Raw genomic sequence first — 12,060 nt, forward strand, 5'->3', positions numbered from 1 at the left:
CAGATGAAAGATCTCTCTCTCTCTCTCTCTCTCTTTCTCTTTCTCTTTCTCTCCCCCCTACCCCGCCATCTCTAACTCTGACTTTCAAATAAAAGAGTCTTTAAAAAAGAAAAGAAAACAAAGTGAGACACAAATAAATACCACTTTATTTCTCATACCAAAAAAGAAATAGTATTTCTAAAGGTTTCTTTAAAACATCCAACAAGCTTTGAGGTATCCACAAAAGGGCTTGATAGTAAAGGTAAAGAAACCAGACCCCCAGTCCAGCTGAGAAATGACTGTGGAGATCTTTATCCCTGAAGCTATGGTGAAAAGATCCTATTTTCTGTAGGAAAATGTTTCCCAGCCCTTGGTCAATTCACAAAAAATCAATTCCCAGACAGCCAATCTCTCTGACTGCCTTCTGGGTAAATTCACTGGCTTCAGTGTCTCCCCAAGTGTGATCCCCGGGGTACCTGCATTATCACCACCCAGGGTATTTACTAAACATACAGGCCACCCCGACTGAAAGACCAGAAGGCTGAAACTCAAATGCCCCACGTGATTCTCATTCAGGATGAACTCTGAAAGCAAGACTATTTTGTTCTAGACAGCAGGCAGCCACTATCTGCAAATACCTTGAGCCAGCCCTCACTTACCTCCTGGCAGCCTCTAGATATTGACAAAGACCTTCTAAACACTGCAGTGCAGACCGGAGGGAAAACAAAGATAACTTGTTTTCTAAATCCAATAAGATGGGTGGGCACTGTGATACAGCACATCAAGACGACACTTGGGAAGCCTACATCCCATGTCGCAGTGTCTGGGATTGAATCTCACCTCTACTTCCAATCCAGCATTCTGCTAACAAGCACCCTGGAAGGCAGCAGGTGATGATTCAAGTACTTGGGTCCCTGCCACCCACATGGGAGACCCAGGTGGAGTTCCTGGCTCCTGTCTTCAGCCTGACCCAGCTTAATGAACCCAGCTTAGTGAACCAGCAGATGGAGGATCTCTATCTATCTCTATCTCTATATATCTGTGTGATTTTGCCTTTCAAACAAAATGGAATGTTTAGAACAAATCCTATAAGAATAAAATTGCTTGAGAAAAAGCTAAGTTGGACACCAAGGAAGTTGAGGAAACTGTTCTCTCTTTGGTGGCTAAGCTAAAGGTGCTGGTGCCAGTGAGACCCTCCAGGTCAGTGGGCTGGGTCCAGGACTCACCTTGGGAAGTAGTGCCAGCAGAAGGCAGAACTTTGCAAAGTTTGGCTCTGGAAAAATAAACAAAGGATTCAGCCATGGACGCCCTCATAGACCCTGAACTGCACAACCCCTCCTGTGGAGCAAGAGGATTAAAAGATAGGCAGGGGTCCTGGGAGAACTGTTTTCCTTAAAACATGACCAAAAAAAAAAAAAAAAAACACCACCCTGTCCTACAATAAACCCCCAAGTCTCCTTGACAATCAGGCATAGCTTAATAATAAGAATCTGTTCTAAGAAGTGCATCATTAGGGGCCAGTGCTGTGGCATATGGGGTAAAGCTGCCGCCTACAGTGCCAGCATACAATTTGGGCACTGAGTCCCAGCTGCTCCGCTTCTGATCCAGCTCTCTGCTGTGGCCTGGGAAAGCAGAAGAAGATGGCCCAAGTCCTTGGGCTCCTGTACTCACATGGGAGACCCAGAGGAAGCTTCTGGTTCCTGGATTCAGATTGGTGCAGCTCCAGCCATTGCAGCCATCTGGGGAGTGAGCCCCCAGATGGAAGACCTCTCTCTCTGCCTCTGCCTCTGCCTCTGCCTCTGCCTCTGCCTCTGCCTCTCTGTAACTCTGCCTTTCAAATAAATAAATAAATCTTTTTTAAAAAGTGCATCATTAGGCAATTTATTCATCACATGAACATCACAGAGTGTACTTACAAAACTAAAATAGCAGATGCTAGTGTTCCACAGCACAGTGCAGTGACTATAGTTCACAATAATGTAAAGAATTGGAAGACAGGAGCTGGTGGGCTCCGATCCTAAAGAAAAGCTAAGGAAGTAGAAACGCTAATGGCCTGATTTTATCAGCTTGTATGCTGTACACAAATGTTGACATATTGCACTGCACTATATAAAATATGCAAGTATAGGAGCCAGTGCCATGGCACAGTAGGTTAATTCTCCGTTTGCCGGTGCCAGCGTCCCATATGAGTGCCAGTTCTAGTCCCGGCTGCTCCACTTCCAATTCAGCTGTCTGCTATGGCCTGGGAAAGGAGTAGAAGATGGCCCAAGTCCTTGGGCCCCTGCACCCACGTGGGAGACCTGGAAAAAGCACCTGGCTCCTGGCTTTGGATTGGCACAGCTCTGGCCATGGCAGCCATTTGGGGAGTGAACCAATAGACGGAAGACTTTCTCTCTGTGTCTCCCTCTCACTGTCTGTAACTCTACCTCTCAAAAAAATAAATAAAATCTTTTTAAAAAAAAGCAAGTATTACATGTTAATCAAATATCTTCAGAATAAAAAAAAAAAAACCCTAGATGCCATAGGTCAATCACTCAATGTGTCCTCTTGATTCAGTCAAGAGACACAATAAATAAAAGCTGTTTCAGGCAGCTGCTGGTGTAATGTGGTATATGGTATACTGTTTTACAGCAAACTCTTTGTAATAAATTGAAGGAGTACATATAAAATAGCTAAAAGTGCATACCATTGTAAATACATGGGCCAGTAACATCATCATCTTTTATAATGACTGCGTACTGTCCTTGTGTTGTGCTACGTTACCATGGCTACAATGTCACCAGGTGACACGAATTTGCCAGGGGCCACCATTGTACATGAAGTCCTTCCTTGACCAAAATATCATGCAAGCAGGATTATATTTATTTCACTTTATGTAATGAGATGTTGAACACACTGTCTCTGGGATGCTCTCATCAATAGCAATGGAAGCACCGTCGACCACAGGAAATGAACTATCACAGTAATAGGTACTCTTCATGGTGTGGTTGCTCTCCACCTAGCACTCTGCTTTCACTGACTATATTCCCCTCAGCATCCCTGAGAAGTAGACATAATTATCATCACATTCAGCAGGTCTGGGTCTAACGTTTAAAAGGATAGTTTTCCCAAGGTCATGCAGCTAGAAGAATGGGGCTGAGATCTGAACCCAGATCTGTGTATTTCTATGGAGCCATGGTAAGTAGTTAAGTTAGACTTACACAAGGTAACGACAATGCCATTCCATCTTTATCCAAAGTGTCGTTCTTCAACAGGCACCCCAATTCTAGCTTCCCTGCTTTTCTCCACTCAAGAAAACTCTCTCTCTCCTCTCTCTCTCTCCCTCTCTCTCTCTCCCCCTCCTCCCACCCCTGACATTCTACCCAGATCAATCCAGAATTCTATATCTAATTACCTAGATAACGAGGAGTTACATGTCTTTCAAATTGTTTTTTCAGGCTCCTGTGTCTAGTCTTTACTTCACACTTTATGTGAATCTGGCTTACAAATCTGGTTTTCTCCCAGTCCATCTTGCTTTCTCTTGCAAAATCCCTTTTCTTCAAATACCTTCTCACCATCAACTCAGCCCCTCTGCTCAAGCACATCTACTAGATCACTGTTGTTTCTAAAACAAACTGGCTTTAGTTATAGGACACTCAAGGCCGTCCTTGAATGCCTTGTTTTACTTGCTGTTCTGTGAGCAACACTTGGTGACCTACTCCTGTGAAAAGCAGAAAGAAGGACAATGTCCCAAAACGTTGCTGTAGTGCTGCTCACAGCACAGGACACAAGCTTATCCTTGCTGTGCAGTGGATGGTTTTGAGGCTTTTGTGAATATGGTAGGGAAGATTCCATATCCTGGAGCGGTTGTGTACAAATTGTGCTCTGTGTATCAAACCCAGTTTATTCATCAATTTAACACTGTGTTCTCAAAGCTATTTTTTCTCTTATGCCCATGCCACTTGGCAGGATTTCTAAGATTCTAGTTTTTGTTGTTTTTTTTTTTAATTTATTTTTATTTACTTGAAAGAATTACACAGAGAGAGAAGAACAGGCAGAGAGAGAGAGAGAGAGAGGTCTTCCATCTGCTGGTTCACTCCCCCAGTTGGCTGAAACGGCTGGAGCTGTGCCCATCTGAAGCCGGGAACCAGGAGCTTCCTCCGGGTCTTCCTATGTGGGTGCAGGGGCCCAAGGACTTGGGCCATCCTCCATTGCTTTCCCAGGCCATAGCAGAAAGCTGGATCGGAAGTGGAGCAGCCCGGACCCAAACCAGAGCCCACATGGGATACTGGCACTGCAGGCTGCAGCTTTATGCCACAGTGCCGGCCCCAGACTCTAATTTTTATCTTTACAACAATTTAAATTTATTGGGATATTTTTAATATAGAAAAATTATGTATATGTACGTATATAGGATGTCTTAATATATGTATATATTGTGAAATGGTCACTACAGTCAAGCTAATGAATGTATACATTTTTTCTACATTGTGTGTGTGCACATGTGTATGTGTGGTGACTAGATTTAAGATCTATCCTCTTAGCAAATTAGAAGTATGCAACACAATGTTGTCAACTATTCTCACCATAAAGTAGACTGCATCTCCAGAAAGTATCCATCTTACATTAACTGGGTCTTTGAGGCCTCTGACCAACATTGCCCTATTCTCCCCTATCCCCAGCCCTGGCAACCTTCACTTTACTCTCTTCTGCTATGAAGTTCATGATTTTAGATTCTACACATAAATGAATCGTTGTCCTCTTTGCATTCTTCCAGACCCCCTATCACCAGTCATCTTCCTTCCCTTCAGATAACTAGCCACCTGTGAACTCACTGAAATGCACCCAAGACTAGAACTTCAAGGCTTCAGTCAATCTCTGGAAAGATGTGAGTCATCAATCATTGCGAGGATTTCATCTGTTTAAGTTTACATAATGAGTTAGCTTAAACTATGTTTCTGTGCTGACTTGCTGGGGAATTTGAATTCTGCTGACTGGCAAACAGCAGAACCAGGCCAGCCTGTAAGTGAGCAGCAACAGGAAAATGGAGCTCCCTGATAACAGAGTAAATTAGCATCCTGTTTGAACAAGGCAGTTTTGAAAGCCTTCTGGAAATCACTGTGAAATTTGAATACAGACTAACTATGAGCTGATATTAGAAAACTATTATTAATTTTGTTAGATTAAAATGATACTGTCACTATAGAGGAATGTTTTCTTTTTTGAAGATATATATTAAATAATGTGAGTTAAAATAATGCTTTATCTGTGAATTACTTCAAATTATTTAGCCAGAAAAATACACAACTAAAAAGAGATTAGGTAAATATAATAAATGTTAGCAATTATTAAATATAAATGAGGAATAATTGAATGTTAATTTCAGTATTCTTTCTACTCTTCAAAAGGCTCATAATAAGAATCGGGTTTCTTTTTTTAAGAGATCTGGAACCAAGGGAAAATAATCTGATAATTATGTGCTGGTTTTTACAAGCTTTTTCTATTATATTATGTTATTTTGTCATAACAGTAACAAGTGACATATTGACTTCTTTATATAAATTAGGATTATAAATCTTGAAGAGTTTCATAACATAAGAGATGGAGGTTTAGGCCTTCATTAAGTGAATCTCAGCCTTTCACTATGAAGTTGTCTCTAGAGCTGGGCAAGAAAATCATTTCTACCTAAAACATGTTCGTTGCCAGACTTCACTTTCTGAGACAAAATTTAATATTGGTGAGATCAGAACAGTCTGAAGAGATTTTTTCCATTTTTCCTCCGCAATTATTATGCTTCTGAGCAAATTTTCCAGAATACAAAGATTCTAATTATTTTCTCTTACAGACCAATGAGGCCTTTATACACTCAAAAAGTTCTGACAAATTCTTTTATATGGATTTTGAAGGACTTTCCCATTGAATCAGACACATTTTCAGCGATGAGAGGGGAAGAGACAACAAAGACTGCCAATCATCACTCCAATCACTGAAATTGTGAGGATCAAATATATTCAGGCTTTCATCCTTGGCTATCATTTCTTGCCCTAACTTAACAGCGCGCATCTTCTTCAGACAAGTGAGTCCTTTTGATGTTGGAATTTGTAGCCGACGTGATTGACAGCACCAGTTTTGTAGACAGGAACCCAGCATGAAAGCCAGTTCCTGACCCTACCCCAAGCCAAGCTGATCACTCCTAACAGTGTCAACACTCAAGAGTTGCTAGGTCAGGCCGGCGCCGCGGCTCACTAGGCTAATCCTCCGCCTAGCGGCGCCGGCACACCAGGTTCTAGTCCCAGTCAGGGCGCCGGATTCTGTCCCGGTTGCCCCTCTTCCAGGCCAGCTCTCTGCTGTGGCCAGGGAGTGCAGTGGAGGATGGCCCAGGTGCTTGGGCCCTGCACCCCATGGGAGACCAGGAAAAGCACCTGGCTCCTGGCTCCTGCCATCAGATCAGCGCGGTGCGCCGGCCGCAGCGCGCCGGCCGCGGCGGCCATTGGAGGGTGAACCAACGGCAAAGGAAGACCTTTCTCTCTGTCTCTCTCTCTCACTGTCCACTCTGCCTGTCAAAACAAAAAAAAAGAGTTGCTAGGTCAGTTCTTTGGTACATGCAGGAGGCAGATGAAAACTGAAAATGGGAGACAGCACATATTGACTCATGTTAAAGATTATATTGTTGTTATGAGCAACACAGATACGTGAAAATAGGGCTAAGGATTCTTGTTGTTGTTGTTGTTGCATGATATCTATCTCTGGAAGTTGGACTTGATTTTAAGTAAGTGCGTTAATTTGAGTTCTAAGCAGGACTGACATTGTGAAAGGGTGAGTCACCATTGGTCCGAGTGGGGCGATACCCATAGGTCTGATAGGGGACTTCAGAAAATGCCTTCTTTATCCTCTGGTCCCTAAAATTCCTTCAAAGCAGGATTCCTAGGCTTAGGGCTGGAGATTCTGGCAAAATGAAACATAAAGCAGACATTTGTATTATAGTGAGAATAAGTTGCAGGTACTGAGAACAGATTCTGATAGAAAGGGTATACCAGCCTTTCACTGTGATGTGCATGCAGGGTAAATGTAGAAAGGGCAACTAAAAATGCATCCACTTAACTTTTTCTGGGGCCTACACTAAGTGTCACATTATCCTGAAAGATGTTCCTGCACCAAGAATAAATATCTTGTCATGTTCATTAAGATGCTGAGAGGGGCCAGCACTGTGGTACAGAGGATAATGCTGCCGCCTGTGATGCAGCATCCCATACAAGTGCCACTTCAAGTCCTAGCTGCTCTGTTTCCAATCCAGCTCCCTACCAATGTGCCTGGGAAGGCAGCAGAAGATGGCCCAAGTGCTTCAGCCCCTACCATCCACATGGGAGGCCCAGATGAAGTTCCAGGCTCCTGTCTTTGGACTGGCCCAGCCCTGGTCATTTTAGCCATTTGGGGAGTGAACCAGCAGATGGAGGATATCCTCTTCTCTTCTCTTCTCTTCTCTTCCCCCCGCCAACCCTTTCTCTGTCACTTCCTCTAATTCTTCTTTCAAATAAATAAATCTTTAAAAAAAGGAATCTGAGGCACATACAAAGACATACAATATGAATAGTATATATATTTTTTTAAATGTTTTTCCATACTAACCCAGTCCCTTTTGGTATAGTAAGTACAATTTTATAATGAGTTTTGCTATGAGCTGAATTATGTGCCCTCAAAAAAAACTTCGTATGCTTAAGTCCTAATCTTTAGTACCTCAAAACATGGCTGTATTTGGAGGACTTTAAAGAGGTAGTTAAGGTTGCATGAGATCATAAGGGTGGGATAGTATAATTTCTCTTAAGTGTGGGAAATTAGAAGTGGACTTTAACCTAGTGATGCAAAGATAGCTCAAAATATGGAAATCAATAAACATGATAAATCACATTAACAGAATAAAGGACAAACATCAAGTGCTAAATAAATGAGAGAAAGCATTTGATAAAGTTCAACATTCCTTTATGATATTTACTTCTTTTATTATATTATTATTATATTATTATTATTATTATATTATATTAGAGGGAGAGAGAGAGACAAAGACAGATATCTTTCATCTGCAGGTTCACTCCCCAAAATCCAGAGTTGAGACAAGCCAAGCTGGGAGCTGCAAGCTGAATCTAGGTCTCACACGTAGGTTACAGAGACTCAGTCCCTTCAGTTCTTATCTTCTGCCTCCCACAGTACACATTAGCAGTCAGGAACGGTACCAGAATTCAAACCCAGGCACTCTGATATGGGAAGTGGGGGCCCAAGTAGCAGCTCAACCACTACACTAAATGCCTGCCCCCTTCATGATAAAAACTCTGAATAAAATAGGTTTATAAGGAACATTCCTCAACACAATAAAGGCCACAGTTAACATCACACTGAAAAGGAAATAGTTGAAAGCTTTTTCTCTAAGATCTGGAACAAGACAAGGATGCTCATTTTTATCACTTTTATTTAACATAGTACGGACGTCCTTGCCAGAACAAAAAACAAGAAAAAAAAGTAAAGGGCATTCAAATTGAAAAGGAGGAAATCAAACTGTCCAGCTTGCAGATGACATGACATTACATATTTTAAAAAAGAAGACACTAGAATTGATAAATTATGTAAAGATGAAAACTGCAAAATAGACATACAAAAGCAATAGTGTTTCTATACAACAATAATGAAAAGAAAACAAATACCTGGGAATAAACTTAACCATGCAGGTGAAAGATCTCTAGAAATAAAACTACAAAACCTTGATGGAGAAATTGAAGAGGGCACACATTAAAGGAAAGATATGCTATGTTCGTGGATTGTAAGAATTAATACTGCTAAATTATCTGCACTACCGTAAGCAATTTACAGATTGAATGCAATTCCTAACAAAAAATCAATGACACTCTTCAGAGAAATAGGGGGGAAAGCATCCATAACATTCATATGGGATCATAAAAGACCTCAAAATAGACAAGCCCCTGAGAAAAATAATAAAGCTGGAGGGATTACAATGCTACAAAATATACTACAAAGCGATAGTAACCAAAGCAGCATGTTACTAGCACAAAAAGACATACAGCAACAGAACAGGGTAGAGAAACCAGAAATAAATCCACTTATTTACCATATACTGGCGTACCATATATACCAAGAACATACATTGGAGGCAGCTCAGGCTCATAAATAAATGGTACTGGGAAACTGGATATCCATTTGTAAAAGAATGAAACTAGACTTCTCACCATATACAAAAATCAACTGAAAATACTTGAAAATCTAATAGGACCTAAAACTTTTTAAAGTTTTAATTAAGGTATATAAATTTCATGTATTTCATATACACAGATTCAAGCATAGTGATACTTCCCTCCTACCCACACTCCTTCCCTTCCTCTTCCTTCCTCTCCTATCCCCACTCTTAATTTGTACAAAGATGTATTTTCAGTTTACTTCATACTATAAAGTTAACCCTACACTAAGTAAAGAGGTCAACAAATACTACGAAGAAAAAGCCATTGCTTCTCAACAGTCGAGACAAAGGCTGTAAACTATCATTAAATCTCAAAATATCAATTTCACTCCTATACATTACCTTTTAGGTACTCCATTAGTTACCACAGATCAGGGAAGACATACGATATTTGTCTTTTCAGGACTGGCTTATTAAAACTACTAGAAGTAAATATAGTGGAAACACTTCAGGAAACCGGTATGGGCAATGATTCTTAAGAAAACTCCAAAAGCACAGGAAATCAAAGCAAAAATAAGCAAATGGAAATGTGTCAACCAAAAAACTTCTCCACAGCAAAGGAAGAAATCCATAGAATTAAGAGATAATCTAGGCCTGTGCCACGGCTCACTAGGCTAATCCTCCACTTGCGGCGCCGGCACCCCGGGTTCTAATCCCAGTCAGGGCACTGGATTCTGTCCTGGTTGCCCCTCTTCCAGGCCAGCTCTCTGCTATGGCCCGGGAGTGCGGTGAAGGATGGCCCAAGTCCTTGGGCCCTGCACCTGCATGGGATACCAGGAGAAGCACCTGGCTCCTGGCTTCGGATCAGCACGATGCACCGGCCACAGTGGCCATTGGAGGGTGAATCAATGGCAAAAAGGAAGACCTTTCTCTGTCTCTCTCTCTCTCACTATCCACTCTGCCTGTCAAAAAAAAAAAAAAAAGAGAGAGAGAGAGAGAGACAATCTACAGAGTAGAAGAAAAAATTTGCAGACTCTTCACCCAACAATATTCAGAATTAATATATAAGGAACTCAAACAACTCAATGACAAAAATATAAATGATCTAACTTGACAATGGGAAAATCATCTGAATAAGCATTTCTCAAAAGACATACATTTGGTGGCCAGTATCGTAGCATAGTGGGTAAAGTTGCTATCCGCAAACCCAACACTACTTATGGGTACTGGCTTGTGTTCCAGCTGCTACACTCCAATCTAGTTTCCTGCTAATGCACCTGGGAAAGCAGCAGAAGATGGCCCAAGTGCTTGGGCCTCTGCCTCCCACATGGGAAACCCAGATGAAGCTCCTGGTTCCTGGCTTCATCCTGGTCCAGCCCTAGCCATTGTGGCCATTTGGGAATTCAATCAGAGGATGGAAGATTTCTCTCTCTGTCTCTCTTTCTCTGTAACTCTGACTTTCAAATTAATAAATAAAACTTTTTTTAAAAAAAGACATGCAAATGACTTACAAGTATATGAAAGAATATTCAACAGCACAAATTGGAGAAATGCAAATCAAAATCACAATGAGATATCATTTCACCCCAGTTGGCATGGTCATTATTAAAAAGACAAAAAATAACAAGTGCTGATTAGTATGTACAAAATGGGGAACTCTAATATGTTTTTCATGGGAATGTAAGTTAATACAGTTATTATGGAAAACAGTATGGAAGTTCCTCAAAAAAAGTAAAAGAACTACCCTATAGTCCAGCAATCCCAATAGTATTTATCCAAAGGAAAAAGATACCTGCATTCCCACATTTATTGCAGCATTCATAATAGCCAAGATATGAATTCAGCCTAGTTATCCATCAACAGATGAATGGAGAAAGGCAAGTATATAAAATGGAATACTATTCAGCCATAAAAGAATGAAATCCTGTAATTTGTGGCAATGTGGATAGGCCCAGGGGACATTATATTAAGTGAAATAAGCCATGCACAGAAAGATAGATACTGCATGTTCTCACTGGTATGTGGGAGTTGAGTAAGTTTCTCTCATAGACGTAGAGAGTAGAACAGGGGTTACGAGAGGCTGGGAAGGGTAAAGGAAGATAGAAGGCCAGCACCGCAGCTCACTTGGCTAATCCTCCCGCCTGCGGTACCAGCACACCGGGTTCTAGTCCCAGCTGGGGTGCCAGATTCTGTCCTGGTTGCCCCTCTTCCAGGCCAGCTCTCTGCTGTGGCCAGGGAGTGCAGTGGAGGATGGCCCAAGTACTTGGGCCCTGCACCCCACAGGAGACGAGGATAAGTACCTGGCTCCTGCCTTCGGATCAGCGCGGGGTGCTGGCCGCAGCGCGCTGGCCGCAGCGGCCATTGCAGGGTGAACCAACGGCAAAGGAAGACCTTTCTCTCTGTCTCTCTCTCTCACTGTCCACTCTGCCTGTCAAAAAAAAAAAAAAAAAAAAGGAAGATAGAAGCTGGTGATCAGGTACAGAAATCTAGTAAACAGGATTAGTAAAATCTATACTCCGTAGCATAGATCAACAATTAACTGTAACTTATTATAAATTTCAAAACTATATATTTCAAGATGATAGGTGTGCTAATTCCCTAATTTGATCTTATACACTTAATCCATGTATCAAAATATCACACTATACCCCATAGATATGGACAATTATTATGTTAATTTAAAATAATTTTCATTCCCAAGAAGAAGAGGAGGAAGAAGAGGAGAAGACACACAGAGGGAAGGCATGTGAAGACCCAGGGAGAGGACATCTGCAAGCCAAGGAGGGCGGCCTCAGAGGAAGCTCACCCTGCGGCGTCTTGATTCCAAATCTCCTCCAGGCTTCAGCACTGCAAGAAGATACATTTCTGTTGTCTAAGTCATTCAGTCTGTGCTAATTTATTATGGAAGCACCAGCAAACTC

At 41.7% G+C, this 12,060-nt stretch overlaps 1 long non-coding RNA gene across 1 annotated transcript in view; it reads right to left on the reverse strand.

Moving 5' to 3' along the window:
* LOC103350020 (uncharacterized) overlaps positions 1-12,060 on the reverse strand; it is a 67,921-nt gene that overhangs the window by 25,529 nt on the left and 30,332 nt on the right. Inside the window, exon 2 of the long non-coding RNA XR_011390321.1 lies at positions 1-12,060. This exon is cut by the window's left edge and continues 25,529 nt beyond it; it is cut by the window's right edge and continues 27,904 nt beyond it. This is a non-coding gene — a long non-coding RNA (uncharacterized lncRNA).

Source organism: Oryctolagus cuniculus, chromosome 7 (assembly GCF_964237555.1).
Source record: "Oryctolagus cuniculus chromosome 7, mOryCun1.1, whole genome shotgun sequence".
In the NCBI taxonomy this organism is placed as follows: domain Eukaryota; kingdom Metazoa; phylum Chordata; class Mammalia; order Lagomorpha; family Leporidae; genus Oryctolagus; species Oryctolagus cuniculus.